At 40.3% G+C, this 17,936-nt stretch overlaps 1 long non-coding RNA gene across 1 annotated transcript in view; it reads right to left on the bottom strand.

The window, feature by feature from the left end:
- LOC109526712 (uncharacterized) overlaps positions 1 to 17,936 on the bottom strand; it is a 55,897-nt gene that overhangs the window by 7,114 nt on the left and 30,847 nt on the right. Inside the window, exon 3 of the long non-coding RNA XR_002170399.1 lies at positions 1,504 to 1,642. This is a non-coding gene — a long non-coding RNA (uncharacterized LOC109526712). The remainder of the gene's footprint in view (positions 1 to 1,503; positions 1,643 to 17,936) is intronic.

The following is a 17,936-nucleotide window of genomic DNA, read 5'->3' as shown; positions in this document are numbered from 1 at the left end:
GGGGGTCAATGTTCTGGTGCCCTTGAAGTCACCCTTCTGAAATTGGTGTTGTCTATCAGTATCGCAGAAACATCTAACCGATTGTCACACAAGTGCCTCCGACATTTAAGGCCTGCTGACACGTGACCAGCCACACACACACTCACACACACACTCGAAAGGTTATCATGGCGGGATTTTAATCTGCATGTGAAATGCGCTTCCTCCCTCGCGCACACAATTCTTGTGTCTCGTCAGCAATCTGGCTGTAGTGCTTCAGTTTGTATTGATTGAAAGAGGCTGGAACACACGCACGCACGCAAGCAAGCACGCACGCACGCACGCACGCGCGCACACATGCACACGCAGATGACTTTGCTGCAGATGGAGGCAAGGTGGGAGGGAGGGAAGAGTGTCAGGCCTCGCGTGATGGACGAGCATCAATCATTGCCTGTCGGCCTCACCCACTGACACCGCCTCCTCTCACTTTTCTTCTGCTTCACTGCTCGCTCTTTGTTTTCAGTTCCCGTGTATGTGTGTGTATGTGTATGTGTGTGTGTAAGACATGGGCTGTGTGCAGGTGTTAACATTCTGGGCTGCCAATTAGTTCTCGTGTCTGCTTCCCCCTTAACAGGTCAGGACAAACTTGATGCGTTTGGTTACGTGATGAACGCGTGTTGACTTTCGTGCACCTGCATGAGTGTGCGTGTTACATCTTTCGCTCGTCCATCCGATTGTGGCGTAGGTGCTTGGAAAAGTCAGAGGAAAAATAAATACACAATCAACCCCTTTGTCGGTTCACTGTTTATGAACTCACATACTTCAGAATTTTTCCTGTACAGTAAATGCCCATCAAAAGATAAAGGTAGTACACCCGATGGGTTTTTGAGCACATTTATTTTTGGGCGTAATTCTACTGTGAACCCCTAGATGGCTGCGCACCATTTTGTTTGACACTGTACATTTCAAGGAAGAAGAGTGAAAACAGAAAGTATTTCAGCGTTTTCAGAGTTTTTGTTGAAGATTATCGAACGATATAGCCTCTTAAATCCTGCTTTTTACGCCGAGAGAAAGCATCGGCTGCAGCTTCATTTTATACTGTACATTGTTGGGCTTCATTTTTTATGTATATCGCGAGATGATAAATTCAGTTTGTTTGGATTTTTTTTTTTTTTTAAACTGTAAACACATCAAGGGATCGGTATATTCTTACACTGGACAATACTTTTGACTTTTGGAATGTAATAAACATTCCAGCTCGGAATCGGATGATTTATGGATGCTTCACAGAAACATATATTTGTTTTTCTTTTTTTGGGGGGGGCAAGGGGGAAATGGATTTGACCCCGCAGCAGCAGTCTCTGGATGCGAGCACGTTCTCTTCATGCGCTGCCAAAATCCTCAACAGCTCGTCTGTTTGTTAGCGAGAAGCCCGAGTGAGTGTTATTTGTAGCGGGTGCCGCCGGTGGTTTCAATTAGCGCTCACGAGGATGACGGATGGCGGTAAGACAATGCGGTACAGACCTGCAGCTCGCCGCCTGAATATGTCCGAGCTTGTGTTTCCTTTCGTGCGTGTGCATTCGTGCCTTTGTTTTGACGCCATCGCTCCTCCGTTCGGGATCATATTTCATCTTCATGAAGCCGTGTTGGGCCATCAAGAACACTGCGGAAATAACATCAAACAAAAGGAAATTCATTTTTTAAAAAAAATCTATTTCAGGATCCACTTGGGCGGAACGCGTCAACTGGAAGATACCCGCTACAAGCAGAGACTTAATTTGTACAATGTTTGTTGGTTAATTGGTTGGTTAGCTAGGCTGTTAATTAGCATACCAATGGTATTCATTGTATTCATCATTCAGTTTGTTGGTTGGTTGGTTGTTGTACATAAGTTAGTCAGATAACTGGCCAGTCAAATCGTAGTCTGATGTTTGGTTAGCCAGAATGGAGGTTAGGTAGTTACAGTGCTTCACTTCACTGATTACTTAACCTGTCAGTCAGTCAGAGAGTTAACTCATGACTTAGTCAATCAGAGACTCAGAATGTTAGTAGTTCATTCGTAACTTAAGAGTGTCACTAAGGTATATTACTAGTTGCCTGTTGGTCAGTTATTTCTCGGGCTGCTTTAAAAAAAAAAAATTAAAAAATCGATTATCACGTCAAATCGAGCCGCAGAATTTATTTGAACTTTTTGCGCCACTGTGGCACAACGAAAGTTCATTCCAGAATCCTACCCATTGGTTAAGTCTTTCAGCATGCAGCAATTAGCCAACAAACCAACATAAATACAAAGTACTCTCATCCATCTGTGTCAATGTAACACTATTTGGTTTCACGTAAGTGATCAAATACGTTTATTTGTCCGATAAAAGATTCGGACTTGACAATGAGATGCTAAAAGGTACGCAGTCCCAGTGACTGCTGTCTGCAGCAGTGGAGGTTTTGGATAAGACGGCTTCTTCTTCTTCTTCTTCTTCTTCTTCCAAGAATGAATGACTTGTGTGTATTATAGAGTTGGAGATGCACAGATGGAGTCTATGAATGATTAATAGCAGGTGATGTATTTCACAGCCAAGCAGCCGCACGTCCAAGGTAATGCCTGAATAATGAATTACCCTTCACGTCGCCACACTTTTGAAAGGGGCTGAGACACCATAAAGATATTTCATTTGATTTAAAAATAAAATAAATAATAATAATAATAAACACTTTAAAATTGGTTTGTTTGCTTAAGTACCTGAAATGAGCTAACTGTGCATACTCATAGGGCTGGATGCCACACTTTTGAAAGGGGCTGAGACACCATAAAGACATTTCATTTGATTTAAAAATAAAATAAAACAAATAATAACAATAATAAACACTTTGGTTTGTTTGCGTAAGTACCTGAAATGAGCTCACTGTGCATACTCATAGAGCTGGACATACAGTACATTTGATATTTATGAGCTCCACATTTACTCCATTCCCATTTGAAATATTAACGACCCTGCTCTGACCTTAACACCCGAAAAGAGGACAGCATTACTGAAAAGAAGAATTGAATGTATTAAATACGAGAAAACCTAGTGCAATGAATGGGACTTGCATTTGTTTGTGAAAATGTAGGCGCAATTTACGAGACATAAAATTCTAATCTGAAGTTTATACTTTAGTTTTATTTCCGGTGTGTGTGCCTAATGTATCCATGCATGCATTGTCTTTTTGTATTCATTCACCTATAGAGGGCCAGCGGGGAAATACAACATATTCATAAATCATAGGAAGAAGTTCATTTCGGATTCAGGTCTGCATTGAAGACAGGCTGTTGTTCACAGCGACAACAGCGACCTCTAGTGCAGCGACCTTGCCTGAAGTCAGTTTCTTGCCCTCTTAAAAAGAAAAAAACTATTTTAAATACATTCTATCCCCAAAAATAAATGTCCTATTCAAAAAAAATTATGTTCACTTAAAATAGGATAAATCTAAAATATTTGTATGATTTAAACACATTAAATCATATCAAAAGTATTAATTTTAACGGTATTGCATCCAAAATATATTTTAAATATAATACATGTGAGTTATAGGTGAGACATATAAAACCGTCGCAATTTTTTTTTAGAAATCCCTAAAGTGCTATATTTTAAAAAATATTAAATAAGAATAATATTCACATTTTATTTTAAATGCATTACTTCTAAAATGACTGAAACCTATATTTTAAAGTACTGAACTGGTTGCCAACCAATCGTTAAAATATATTTGATCAGGAAGAATGTATTTTAAAAATAATAAATCTAACATGTTTTTCTTCAAAATAAACATTCACAAATAACAATACAAAATAACCACAAAAATAATAAGAATTTCTGATCGAGCTACAGTAGAGGGTTAAAACATTTAGTCCCAAAGCCATAAAAGTAGAATCCTCCCGAATTCGATGCCAATACACTGCTATATTCTGCAGGTGTACGGAATCTGGTATCCAGAGAGCGTACATATTTGCAAACATTTCCAACACAAACTGCAAAAGAGTCCCAAAGTACTCTTGCCGTCTCCCACACGTGCATGCTTGTGGTGCACCAGCGAGCCCTTTAGCCCGGAGCGCCACGCCATAAAAGCTTGATGCAGCCATATGGACTGCTATTGGCCGAAGAGATTTACGGCCAGGCCTCTCAACAACGCTGCTGGACAAAACAAGGATGTCTGAACATAGCCACTGCTCTAAATCAGACGGCACACATGCCAACACTGTTCAAGAAGCTCAAGACCATGCATAAGATTCACCACCTAACTTCCACCTAACTTCTCGAGCACACACACACACACGCACGCACGCACACACACACACACACACACACACACACACACACACACACACACACACACACTGAGGTACAAGCTACGCGCTGGGCTTGCCAGCAGAAGGAAGGCAGGATATAAAACCTGAGATGGTTAGGAGCTATCTAAAGAATTGTAATTCTTGACGACGCCATACGGCATTTTTATAGTACAACAGACCACGGAACAAATGAACAGTTGCGTTTTGCAGCATGCAACATGTCTCAGTGAGTACGGGAAAATTTTTTAATATGGCAGCGTCATTATTTTTGATACTCGATCAACTTAAACCTTTTCAGAGAAGCAGATGCCATTGATATTTGCACTATTAATGTTGTTAGACACTGCCTAATAATGAAGGAAACTGAATGTTTTGAGTCGTGTGTTGCTTTGAAGATGTTTCAAATGATATCAAGGTATAATGCAGATTGACAAATGCATTCCAGTTTCTTTGCAGGTATGGATCCATGTTTCTCCAGAACACATAAACTAGACTGCGGGGTACCACAAGGGTCAATTTTAGGTCCAGTTCTTTTTTAACATCTACATGTTAAAGGAATATCACATTACTGTCATGTCATGTGTTGACACGCACATTCCTCGACATGCTGCTGAACTTTACCTGATTGAGCTCCAATGTCGGAGTGCCGTGTAAACATCCAGGGCGTCAGTCCCCCACCGGCCCCTGAATGCAAGGGGGCCCTTAGCTTCAGCTGGCACACTCACCCCCTCCCAAACAAAACCACCCCCCAATCTCCATAACAGTCGCCGCTTTGTTGGCAAGTGATTGATGACACACAGGAATTTCATTCACGGCCGCCCCCGTGTTGTGGGGTTACCGTGACGACCAGGTGAAAACAGAGTAAGGGAGTCAGGAGTATCTAGTTTCACGGCCTTGACGGCGGAGGGGTCGGTGGGGGAAGAGGATGTGTAAAAAAGTTAAACAAATAGTTATGCTTGCTATCTGAAAAAAAACAAAAAAAAAAAAAAACAAGATAAACCCCGGGAATCACCTGGTTGAATTTTCACAGTCCGTATTGACGTTCCACACGTGTGACCAAACAGACACGGAAAACTTCGAAGCCGCAAATCTTTGTTTAATGTTCAATATTTGCCAGCACCACACCGCACCCCGAACGACACACAGGAAGTGTTACAGTCTCACCTTTATCTATTTAAATGTTTGTTTTGGACAGAAAATGTGATGTAATGCTTCCAACCTCAACTGAAACCAAATCCTAAACTTGACTTGAAACCTTGATTTAAAACTCTGTCTTCAAAACCAAATTGTTTTTTTGTCTGAAACCATACCTCTTTCTCTAAACCCTAACTTTGAAATCCTACACCTGCTTTAACCCTTGTGTGAGACCATAAACTCTGCTTGAAACCCTAATTTGAAATCTTAATCCTGTCTTGAAAACCTGATTTTTACCCTAATCCTGCTTTGGAACCCTTATTTGAAACCACACGCTAGGTTTGAAATCCTAACCATGGCTTGAAACCCTAAATTTTAAACCCTAACCCTTTCGTTTGAAACCCAAACTTGGTCTAAAAAAGGATGACCTTGAATTCCTAACCCTGTCTTGTAACCCCAATTTGAAACCCTCACTCATCTGAAACTCTTAACCTTGGCTGTAATGCTAACTTTGCAACCCTAAACCTGGATTGAAACCCTAACTTTTAAACCAAAATCCATGCCTTGAAACCCGCATCTGAAAGCCAAAGCCTTTTTTTGAAACCATAATTCAGGCATAAAAAACATTCCTTTGAAGCCCTGAGCCTTGTTGAAAACCAAAAACTTGGCTTGAAGCCTTGACTTTAAACCCTAACCCCAGTTTGAAACCCTTGAAAACACATTTTTCCAAACCTCAAAATCGGCTTGAAACCCTAATATGAAAACCTTCACTCTAAATGTTTGAATACGCATTTTTGGTGTGTAACATGAAGCTGTGGAAGGAGAAAGAACATGCACGCTCCACACAGGAAGCTCGGATTCACACCCAGACCTCAAAGTTGTGAGGCAGATGGGCCAACCACTTACACACCGTGCCACCCCTGAGGCACTCCATTTACTTTAATTGGTTTCATTTGAGCCCTCTACATTTTTTGGGGTCAGAATTCCTGAGTGGGAATCGAATGTCATTGGGTCTTGATTGTGTGTGTGATGTTATCAGAAGGGAAAGAAGCGAAGAACATGCACGCAATCAGCAGGGTCACAGCTCCAGCCAAAACCATCCATCACAGCGGGGGGAAAACCGACACCACGCACCATACGTAGTTTTTTTCCCGCCCCCTCACTCTTTTCACTTATTTTCTTTCCTTGCTCACCCGCCGTCCTGATAAGGTGCTGACTGAAACGTCAGGCACTGTGACATCGACTCGGCGTAGCCTAAACGACGTCTCCGTCGGGAACGCGAGAATCCAGGCCTGGTTGCGAAGTTCCGAAAGAGACGCTCGTTGGATGTCCCCTTCCGATTTTGGGGGGGTGGGATCAAACTGTAACGGCAAGAGATTTTTTTTTTTTTTAAGTGACATTGGTTAATGTGGAAGTCAAATTGTGCAGTATTTCTGTACCTTTTCATAAAAAGAAAAACTGCAGACCCCGCACGCAAATATCCAAAAACAACAGACTGGCTGACTATTCCAACACATTTGAATGGAAGTCCACCAACTTGGAAAGTGAACATAAAAGCCCCACAGAAAAGTACGACAAGAGTCCAGAAAGAGGACAGGAAGGAAGACGATTGACATTTGGAACGTTTTTATTGCCTTTTCTTTGGCTTCTTTGGGTTTCACAAGCGTGTCATTCATGGGAAGCCAAAAAGGAGAATAAAATGCTCATGGTGACGACTGAACTAAGTTTCGCACCAAAAGAAACCCAAGTTTCAAACGTTTTTGAAACGCTGACCAAGGCTTGAGACCCACCATTTGACTCCCTAACTCTGCCTTGAAACCTCACTTTGAAACCCTGAGGCTGGTTTCAACTCCTAATTTGAAATCCTAACCCTCCAACTGTGGCTTGAAATCCATATTTTGAAGCCCTAACTTGAAACCCTTTTCTGAAACTCTGGTTTGAAATCATAATTTGAAATGATGGCCCTGGTTTAAAACCTTAATCCTTGCTTGAAGCCCTAATTCTGGGTGGAAGTCCAACTTTTTTTTTTATCCTAACACTATTTTGGAACTCTCATTTTAAGCCCTAATCCTATCTCGAAACCTGATATTCAAAACCATAACTTTGAACGTTATGGTAAACGTTTTTGAACTTGTGAAACACTGATTTGAAACCCAAACACTACCATGACTATCTACTATTTATTTGAAAGATAACTGACATAAACCCAAGAGGAAAACGTTGGTGATGAAAATAAAAGTAAGTCCAACATTCAAAATCATCAGTAAGTCATTTTGGGGAAAAAATGTCTCTGTTCAGGTGTCATCATCGACCGCCACGGCAAAAGGAAGAGGCGTGGCCGGGCCTGCGCTCGTGCGTGCGGCGCCCTCGGCCGACCCTCCTCAAATAGGATGTCTGGATGTGTTATGGGGGGCTATTGTTTCCTCTAAACATCTAGCACCAGGGCAATAACAATCGCATCAGGCCAAATCGGGTTAGCCCGGAATGGAATTAAACTTGCCGCGACCCCGCTGTCTGTTCGCCTTGCAGGCCCTCCATTAATAACGTCTAATCTAATCAAAGGCGCTCGGATGGATGGGCGGCAGGCCTGCGTGTGCGAGCGCAAGTGCGTGGGTGCGCGCACACTGTACGCATTTGTCTTGACTTAACTTGGTGGATTTTTTTTGCGTATGAACTCGCTCGAGTGCCTGACTGCGGCTGTGTGTGTGTGTGTGTGTGTGTGTGTGTGTGTGTGTGTGTGTGTGTGTGTGTGTGTGTGTGAGAGTGTAAAAAAAAAAAAAAAAAAAAACACAAGTCACATTCGATTTTTTTTTTTAATCAGACAAATGGGCCAGATCATATATGGATGAGTTGGGAGGGGAAAAAAACCTTTAAAGTTGAAATATATGTAAAATAGTTTTTTTAAAAATACAAGTTACTCTAATTTTTCGAATGGAATTACTTATAGTTCATTCCAATTAATTAAATTATTTAATTAAATTACTCAAAGAAATGCAAAATTGTTCAACTGTATATGTTAAATTGTGTAATTTACAAGTTTTGATTTATTTACAATCATTTTTTGCGATAAATGAAAAAAGTAACCAGAATTAATTGACGTAAAATACCGTATGCACAAAAAATTATTTAAAAAAATATTTGCTCTATTTTTCTTTTATTTATAATCAATGTCATGTTTAACAAAAAAAAATAATCATACAGTAAGTATTTAATCATTCCTAAGTTATAAAACAATTTATTTTACGAACATTTTTAAAACTGCATTATCGATACTTAATTGTAATTTAATTTAATGAGATAATTGGCTAAGACATAAATAATGAATAAATACATGCAAAATGTGGAGTAAATTCATATTAACAATATTTTAAAAAGCAATAGATTTTGTTCAATTCACATCAATTTATTGACCCATTCTTTTTTTAGAATGTTGAATTACAAATGAATAAAAACATTTTCAAGAACGAAATGAATGCATGAAATAGTGAAGGACTCTTTATAAAGTCCATAAATGCTGGGTGGGCCAGATACAAGAAAAGGGCTGTCAAAAAAAAACCCAAAAAAAAAAACAATTAGAAATAAAATGCAATAAAAAATAAAAAGTAAAATTACTCACTCTGGGAAAGTTCCTTTTACATTTCCAGATTTTCTCTTTGACATCGGCAGTTTTTAAAAAAAAGACACACACAAAAGAGTAAAGACAAGACCAGGTTGAGGATGTCACACACGAGGATGATTCCAAGATCAAGTTTTTTACTTTAGAAGCTTCTTTGAGACTTTGGGTGTGTGTGTGTGTGTGTGTGTGTGTGTGTGTGTGTGTGTGTGTGCATGTGTGTGCGTGCCTGTGTCCGAAATAATTGAAAGACAGGGAACAGATGAGAAGGTTTCATCCCCTGGTCTTATCTGTCTCTCCCTTGTAACTGATAGACAAATAACCTCCCCTGTGACTGATAAAAAAGGCCTCGTTACAGAGGGAGGGGGAGGATGGAGGGAGGGAAGCTGAGGAAAGATGAGATGATATAGTCATGCAATGACAAAAAGTAGAAGTGTTTCACAACGACTATAAATGGCTCAGTGAGCTGCAGGAATATTGGTTGTTTTTTTCATTGGTGGGAGTTGAAGAAGAAAGTGGACAATCGCGGTTTGGCTACCGCGGGTTCATCTCTTCTTGGACTTTTTGTTCAATATTTGAAAAGATGACATATACATTTAGATACATATATATTCATTGACCGCAGCTACCAATGCTAACTGTTAGCATGTCAACGCCATTTTGTATTGTTTGTTAGCGTACAGCTCAACGGACTTTCAAAAGGCAAACCTTATACTGTTAGTCAGGTCACTGGGATCTCAAGGCACCAGCGTATTTGGCAATTGGGAGTTTTGACAATTTCAGAATGGCCTCCCTTTCTGTGCGTTTGTGACCCGTGATCATGCTTTTCATGCGACTTGAAAGTTAGCAGTTGCTAGTTCAAGCAGGCCTGGCTCTCATTTGCTCTTGCGGACGCTGGGAAACATTCTTCTCTCCGTCATTAGAGCAGGAAACAGATTATTATTATTAGCTCCGAATCAACTTTCCAGAAGCTTTTGGACACTTTTCCGCCTCCCTCTTTTCGTGTCTGTTTTTGCTCTAATTCGCCCGTCTTTCCAATCGTAAGTCTCTTTTACTGTTCCGCCCTTTCACTTTTCCTTTCTTATTCTCAGTTGACCCTTGGTTCTTCTTAACCAACCGTTTGCATCACGGCCTCAGATTTTGTTTGACTTTGGTGTTCCCGTGAAGTAAAATTGGAAGAAAACAATTGTTTTTTATTTTTAGTTGCTGGCTTGGTGATGTCCAACTCCACGATCAGGCATTGGTTTATGATGACGAACGTTATGACGGCAAAAGGGTCAAAATGGTGGAAGAAAGATTCTGGCTTTCATACAAGTGTTAGACGCGCGCACACACACACACACACACACACACACACACACACACACACATACAAAAACAAGTCTCATGTTTACCGTTGTGTCGCTTCCGGTTTGTAAATCACCAGCGCTCTCTGGCGCTTCTATTTTTACAAGCTCTTATCTTTATATTGTCGCTCTTCTTCTTTTATCACAATGTCAAACCAGGGAGTCGCTTTACCGTGAGAAATGATGACACCCAAGAAGGAACATTTTGACATTAATAATAGACAAGGACACTGGAAAATGATTTCCGTGTGCCTTAGGTAGTCCCCACGCAGCACTCAGCAGAGAAAAGGTGTTGATTCCGGATTCTGTGGAGAGCAAATCTTGAGTCCGTGGCTTGAAAGTGGATTTTCCGTGGGTATAAAAAAAAAAAAAATGCCAAAAATTATCAAGTATATGAATGTACTAATGAAGTACAATTTTTTGAGGAAATTATCCGCAAACCAAAACAATGCGGAACATTGCGGTTATAAAAGTAGTCAATATTAGTATTCTGCTTGTCCCTCTCGGGCAGATTTACTTCATAAGAAGAAGACAAAAAAGAAGAAGAAGAAGAAACCAGACTGTCATAAGAAGAAGACAAAAAAGAAGAAGAAGAAGAAGAAGAAACAAGATTCATTGTCTTATAAAATGCAAAACATTTCACCACACTTTGGGTTTAAGGCAAACGGATACATTTAAGTCTTATAAAATGCAAAACATTTCACCACACTTTGGATTAAATGTACCCCAAAATGTAAGAAATTAACTTACAAAAACAAAAATGATAGTTTTGGTTTGTTTTCGAAACGTAAAATGTAGTTTCAGTTAGTTTTCTTTTAGTTAGTTTTTTTTAAGTTATTCAGGAAAATGTTTTTTTTCTCTTTCGATTTTAATTATTTTAATCAATTTTGGTTTTAATTCTTTCACCCGTTTCCCTGAACGATAATACAGAATTCATTTTTGTGAGGTTACGTTAAATTTCGCCAGAACACACAAATTTTCCACGTTTTCCAGCATGGAGAGACACCAAACAAGGCGTTTTGTTTTGTGGGAACAATATTGATCAACCCAATGATTCCAAGAGATGACCTAAGGACGACATTCCACTCAGGCTTAAGGACAAGAGGCATGTATTGCTCATCATGACGTCAACAATCAGATAAGCTGCCCAAGAAGCTTACCTTGCTCTTCCTTCTCCTGCACTTAGCCAGCAACACACACTAACACAGGTTATATATATAAATACACACACACACACACACACACACACACAATGCCCAAACTCCCCCCTTGTCTGACATAAACAAGTCTCTAATTTACGACCAATAATATCCTGATTCAATCACCTGATTGATTTTGGACTTGTGTCCACTAATAAATCTCAGATCTTCATCCTCTCTTATTGAGTCCTCCATCGGATCTCCACTCGGCCTATGACACACACACATACACACACGCGCACATACAGCTTCTAATGGTATTAGAAAATCAAAGTCTCTAATTTTGTCCGCGTATATCCGCAGGGCAGCCAGTGATAGATCCGGCTGTCCTTATACATATCCGGGGAATGGACGAGGGGGGAGGAAGAAAGTAAGTAGATGAAGAAGACGGTTAAAAAAAAAAAAAAAAAAAAAAGTGTGCGCTTGTGCGTTTGTGTGTGTTTGTGTAGAGTTTCAAAAGTCGGGTTTCAAGCGTGCTTCAAACAATGGTTACGGATTTCAAAATGAAGATTCCATGATTGGTTCGGGTTTCAACCGTGATTCGGGTTTTAAGCCAGGTTGAACGTTTTAAGCCTGTGTGAGTGTTTCAAAATAGGGTTTCATAGCTGGGTTGAGGTTTCAATTAAAGATTAGGATTTCAAATTTCAAGTAAGAGTTAAGGTTTTAAAGAATCAGTTCAAAGTAGGTAGTTTAGTGACTAAGTCAGGGTTTCAAACAAGGGTTAGGGTTAAAAATGAGTGTTTCAAGCCTGTGTTCAGGTTTCAAACGACGGAAAGGTTTTCAAATTAGTGTTTTAAGATAAGTTTCGGGTTTCAAAGCCGGTCTTCGGGTCTCAACAGAGGATCAGGTTTTCAAAGTAGGGTTTCAAACAAGGGTTAGGCTTTTAAAGTATTTTTTGAGCGAGGGTTAAGCTTTCAAAGCAGGGCGTTCGACAAGGCCCAGTTTTAAAAGTGGGGTTTGGAGCCTGTGATCAGGTTTTAAACAAGCACTCAGGTTTCAAATTAAGGTATCAAGTCAGGGGTGGGGTTTCAAAGTAGGGCTTTGAGCCTGAGTCAGGGTTTCAAATGAGGGCTAAGCTTTCAAAGTCGGTTTTTGAGCCCGGGTTGGAATTTCAAATTTGCGCTGCTCCACAATCAACGTGCGTCCATCTGAAGCTCATGGCACGTGAGCGTATGTGTGCTTTACGAGCAAATGGGCCCGCAAGAAGATGACCGCCATTCTTTTTTTTGGGGCCGTAGGGTCCCACTCGTTTTCGGCAGCATGTGTTTCATTTTTGTTCATGGTCAATAAAGTTTGATGACATTTGTAAGGAAAAAAAAAATGCCGGCACAGACGGCGTGCCGTAAACGCACCGTTGGGCTTTATTTACTACCAGGCCTCGGGAGATTAATTAGCGTGTGACTGTCTGAAAGGATCTCTCGGATTCTAACGAAACACAAACATTGGATATAAAAAGTCTACACACCCCTGTTCAAGATAGAACTGGGGTATCAAACAAGGATTTCGGTTTCATATTTGGGCTAGAACTTGAGGAACAGAACCGTTATTTCGGGCTTCAATTAGGTCTGGCTTTCCACCACATCTACTTCTGAATCAATTTTACCTTTTAAAATTGTACAATGTGGCCAGAGAGCCGTCTCCCTTCCAAGCAACATCAAATTTTCAACTGACACTTCACACGTTCAAAGGATGGTGTCTGAGGAGGTTTAGATCATCATGTAAGCCAATTCGTCCAGTTTTGTCAACCGCTGTGTCGTGGTTAAATAGCACGAAAGGGCTTGTTTACTAGTGGCACCCTTAAAGATCGGTGAGGCCAAAAGTACCCGCGATGTCATTTTAAATGTCACGCGGCAGCTTTTAACATGTTTATCTTTTTATTGTCAGTAGGAAAAGGAGGTAAAATGGGCAGAAACTACCAAAAAAGCTCCTCGACCTTTTCATTGCTTGTCACTCATTTACGTAAGGCAGCCCATAATGTCACTCTTAATAAATGTATGGCTCATTAAAAGGCCAATTGGGACCGTTTAGGCATCTAAATTTTAAATCCACGACCACTGCGATTGGTCGGATGAAAAGGTCTTCTGTGGAAGCGGGAAAATCTTCTTATGATTCTTATTACTGGTGAAGCAAGCTGAATTGTGCTCTCAAGTGAGATAGGCTGGGTTATCATGTGATGTCATGCACAGCCACAAATTTTGACCTATTGAGATTTTAACGCACATACACAGAACTACTAAAATTGCTGCTACTACTACGACTACTACTACCACATCCACTCCCACTATAACCCCTATCAACATTCGGGCAATCACTACTAAAACTATTTTTTTACTACTACCACTTATACCACTATCAATGCTACCACTCCCACTACAGTACTACAATTACCCTCACTACTACACAGTACTACTACTACTAATACTGCTACCACTGTCATTACTACAAAACATCACCTCTTCGGCTAATACTAAAATTACAACCACCTCTACTGCTCCCACCACCACTATTACCATTACGAAAACTATCACAACCATTATCACCACCACTAATACTACTACTGCTTAAACAGGGTTTTTCCTGGCTCAAATTGAAGCAGAAGTGGTACGGTGCGCCACAAAGTGCATGCATTCTGTAATTTCAACTGACTCACTTTCTTTTACAGGAAACATTTTAAATTGTTTAAGACAATCATAGATTACTTTGAAGCAGGCTTCAAGCGTACTTTGGTCCCTGTCCACTAGTGTCTCCCATTAAAAAAAAAAACATGTCAAACTATTTTATTTTAGTTTTTGTACCTTTATTAGTTGAGTGTTTTTAGGTACTACCATCATTAATATGCTGCCGTCACTTCATGTCTTTTAATGTGTCCAGTCTATAGTTGCTGTCCCACAAGGGGGGCAGTGGTTGCCTGCTTTGTGGATAACAGTGCATGCCTTCCTCAGTATGCCCGATCCTGTTATATTTGATTTAGCCCCTGCTTGTCAAGGCCACTGGCTAGTATGTTTTTGAGACGATTTGGAAAAAGTTATAAAAAATAATGTTTCAGTCACATACACGATGACTGTGTGTTATTCTGCTCCTAATTGGAAACGGAAGAGGCTACATACCCCTGCCATCACTGCAAAGCTAAAAATCATAAACGTTACTTTGACAAGAGGAGACTTTTATTTTAACAAACACGACATGCTTGACTGCTAAAAAAAAAAAAGGCAATATTTACCCATTTGCTGTATCCACCAGGGAAAATCTGGACGCCGATAGCACCGACTAGCGGGGGAAAAAAACACGATGGTAGTTTCTTCTTTGGTAGTTGCTTCAGGTCTTTCCTGTACACTGCGTTGATACAGCGCCTCTATAGTGGCGCAATGCTGCAACTGCAGTTAAAAATTGCAGTTGAAAAACAAAAGTCAAAAGGAAATAAAAACTAACTAGCTACATTAAAAATCAAAAACTATTGTCGCCGCGCTACGACTATGATAAACCAGTTCCACTACTACCACACCAACAGCATTAGAATGTAAAGTGTTTGCTCGATGCTCTCTTCTGGCTTTTATGACAAATGGTAGTTATACGAACATGATCTTTTTTTTTCCTCCATATCAGTGCATTTCTGTAATTTATGGTCCCTTTGCCCATGACGCTTATTATGCTCGAAGGTATATTAGGCGGCGAGACATTTAGTGCTGTGGCCCTCGAGTGCCGCTGTCATGTTTTTAAGCGACACAATTTAGCACTTTTGCCACTTTGCGCACACGCTCACAATTTGTCACACAAATCTCAGCGCAGTTTCATCTTGTGCGCTCACTCACGTTAATGCACGGGCGCCGTTGGCTGTGTTAAGGGCTTCAATGAGAGTTTACGGGCGCATCCATCAATAAGATGCATGAGTGCACACACACACACACACACACACACACGCACACACATGAATGTACACTCACGCCACTGAGTTGTCATGTCAAGTATTAGTAAGAACTCAACTCAGTTTGCTTGCTGAAGTTGTTCAAAATATAGTGACCAACAATTGACCAGAGAGAGAGAGAGACAGAGAGAGACTTATGTCAGTAATGTGGCTCTACTAGTCATCTTAAGTATCTTTCAAATTTAAATCTTTTCATTTGTAGCTGTCATTTTCCAGGTGGCTCCGAGCGCAGGTTAGGATGCTCTTTTGGAGGACTTCCTGTCTGAAAAGAGAAACCAGGGAGGATCGGAAGAGGAAAAAATTGTCATGATAGCGTCATATGTGTGTATGGGGAAATTGCAGGTTGATTTGCATGCGTATTGTGTGGAAGGAAGCTACATGTGACTGGCTGCTATGTCATGCACATCCTTCATTTCTTCTTTCACATCCTTCTTTCACCCCAACACCGATACTGTCACTATTACTACTAGGAAGATTACCGCTGTCATTACCACCACTACTACTACCACAAATTGAACTACTACTTGTACAGTATACTATTAGTAAAACTGTCAACATAGTAACATTTTAACCATCCAGGTATTGATTTAATTAACATTCTTTCACTGCTGTGATCCAAGTGTAAAAAGAAGCGACCCACTGGTGTGTCAATATTAAAATAAAGAACAGAGCACACAAATGAGCCCCCTTTTAGAGGTTGTGTTCATAAACAGACTGCCGTTGAGACGGTCTAAATAGAAGGGGAAAAAGCTAATAAACATTTATGGAGTGCTCGTAAATCGCCTGCAGTGACAATCAAGTTTTGTTATTCCCGCAATGTCATTTCAATGCCCTCTGCTGGAGATGCCATTATTCAATTGACACCCACCCTCCACTATAATGACATCATCACCACTGGCCATTTATAACATTCGGTGAAGTGTACATGGGAGTGACAATGTTATTTGCAATTTTGGGACCACCACTTTCGTCTTGTATGTTGCGATATGGAGCAAAGCATGCCGGGATGGCGATGTGTGGTCTCGGGGGCAGTGATGGAGAGCGTTGTGTTTGAGAAGCTAATCAGCGTCACCAGCGATAGAAGGAGCCATCCGTCTCATGCCGGCTAAATAACCAAAATGGAGCAAATAACCAAGTTTGGCCACGTAGCCTTTTGTGGCTAATGGCCATCATTAACCCACATGTGGCTAACTAAGAGAAACCACATTCATTTGCCTTTTCATTGGATTAATGCCACCAGGTCCCATTTAGATACGAACAATACAGTACTACCATGACCACTACTTCCTAAAAACTGCTAGCAACACTACCACTACTGACATTACTACTACAACTACAACTGCTTCTCCTACCACTGCTACCGCAGCTACTGCTAGCTAATAGCTAACTACTATCCTATCATTCATATTAGAGATATTACTACAACTAATCCAGCACTACCAATAGTATAATCATACATTTTATGTTTGTAATGTGGGTTTTTTTTGAAAATACATTTACAATGCTTTCAAGCGATAAGCTTGGATAAGTTTTAGTGTGTTGAATTGATTTAAAAGTGAATTGAGTGTGTGGGAGAGGTAAAACAATTTCTTATGTGGTCGCTAAATAAATAACAGAAATTTTTATTTTTGCTTTTTTGCTTCGATACATTTTAGGGACGTTCCTTTTTTACTTTTACTTAAGTACAGAAGTAAATACTTTTACTAAAGTATAGAGTGTGAGTATTTTGCCATCTCTGAACTGTATAACTTGGAGCGTGGCAATTAAAGATGTTTTAAAACATGCCCGTGCCTGCAGTGAGGCAACTTTTTACATAGCTATGCACTGATGTCTCCATCCAGGCAGGCGTGTAGCAATCCTTCAAAAAGTCCTGCAACACGTCTCCTCAGGTGAGCCTCTGTCATACTGCAGAAAGATAAAGCTCTGTGAGGGAAAACAAAGCGGAAGAGGAGCCTCAAGAGTTCCTCCCGGAGGCCATGGGATCGTTTGTTTTTCCTCCAGACCTGTCACGTTGTGACGGAAGGGGGCCTAATGACGGGAATAACCCCCAAAAGATGAGGAATCCAGGTTACGGCCTCACATACGTGGATATTTATAATGCCTTTATAGAATGAAGTAGCCATTTATGGTTAGTTGAGTAGATGTGAAAAATGGCCTCAGAACCATTTCATTTCTCCCAGCCAAACAGCTACAAAAATAAAGGAAAGAGCTGATCGACATAAAATGGAATATTGTGTAAAATAAAAATGAAATACAGTGATATTCCTACAAATGTCACAAAACTAAAATGACATACTCCAATAATTCTAGGATTATTTTTTGTAGTGCTCTGAGGTACGAGCACTATTGTTTATATATATATATATATATATATACACACACACACACACACACGTCAGGAATAATATTTGCGTTGTCC

This window comes from Hippocampus comes, unplaced genomic scaffold (assembly GCF_001891065.2).
Source record: "Hippocampus comes isolate QL1 unplaced genomic scaffold, H_comes_QL1_v1.1 scaffold136, whole genome shotgun sequence".
Taxonomy (NCBI): domain Eukaryota; kingdom Metazoa; phylum Chordata; class Actinopteri; order Syngnathiformes; family Syngnathidae; genus Hippocampus; species Hippocampus comes.
This window is presented reverse-complemented; position numbering and strand designations above follow the sequence as displayed.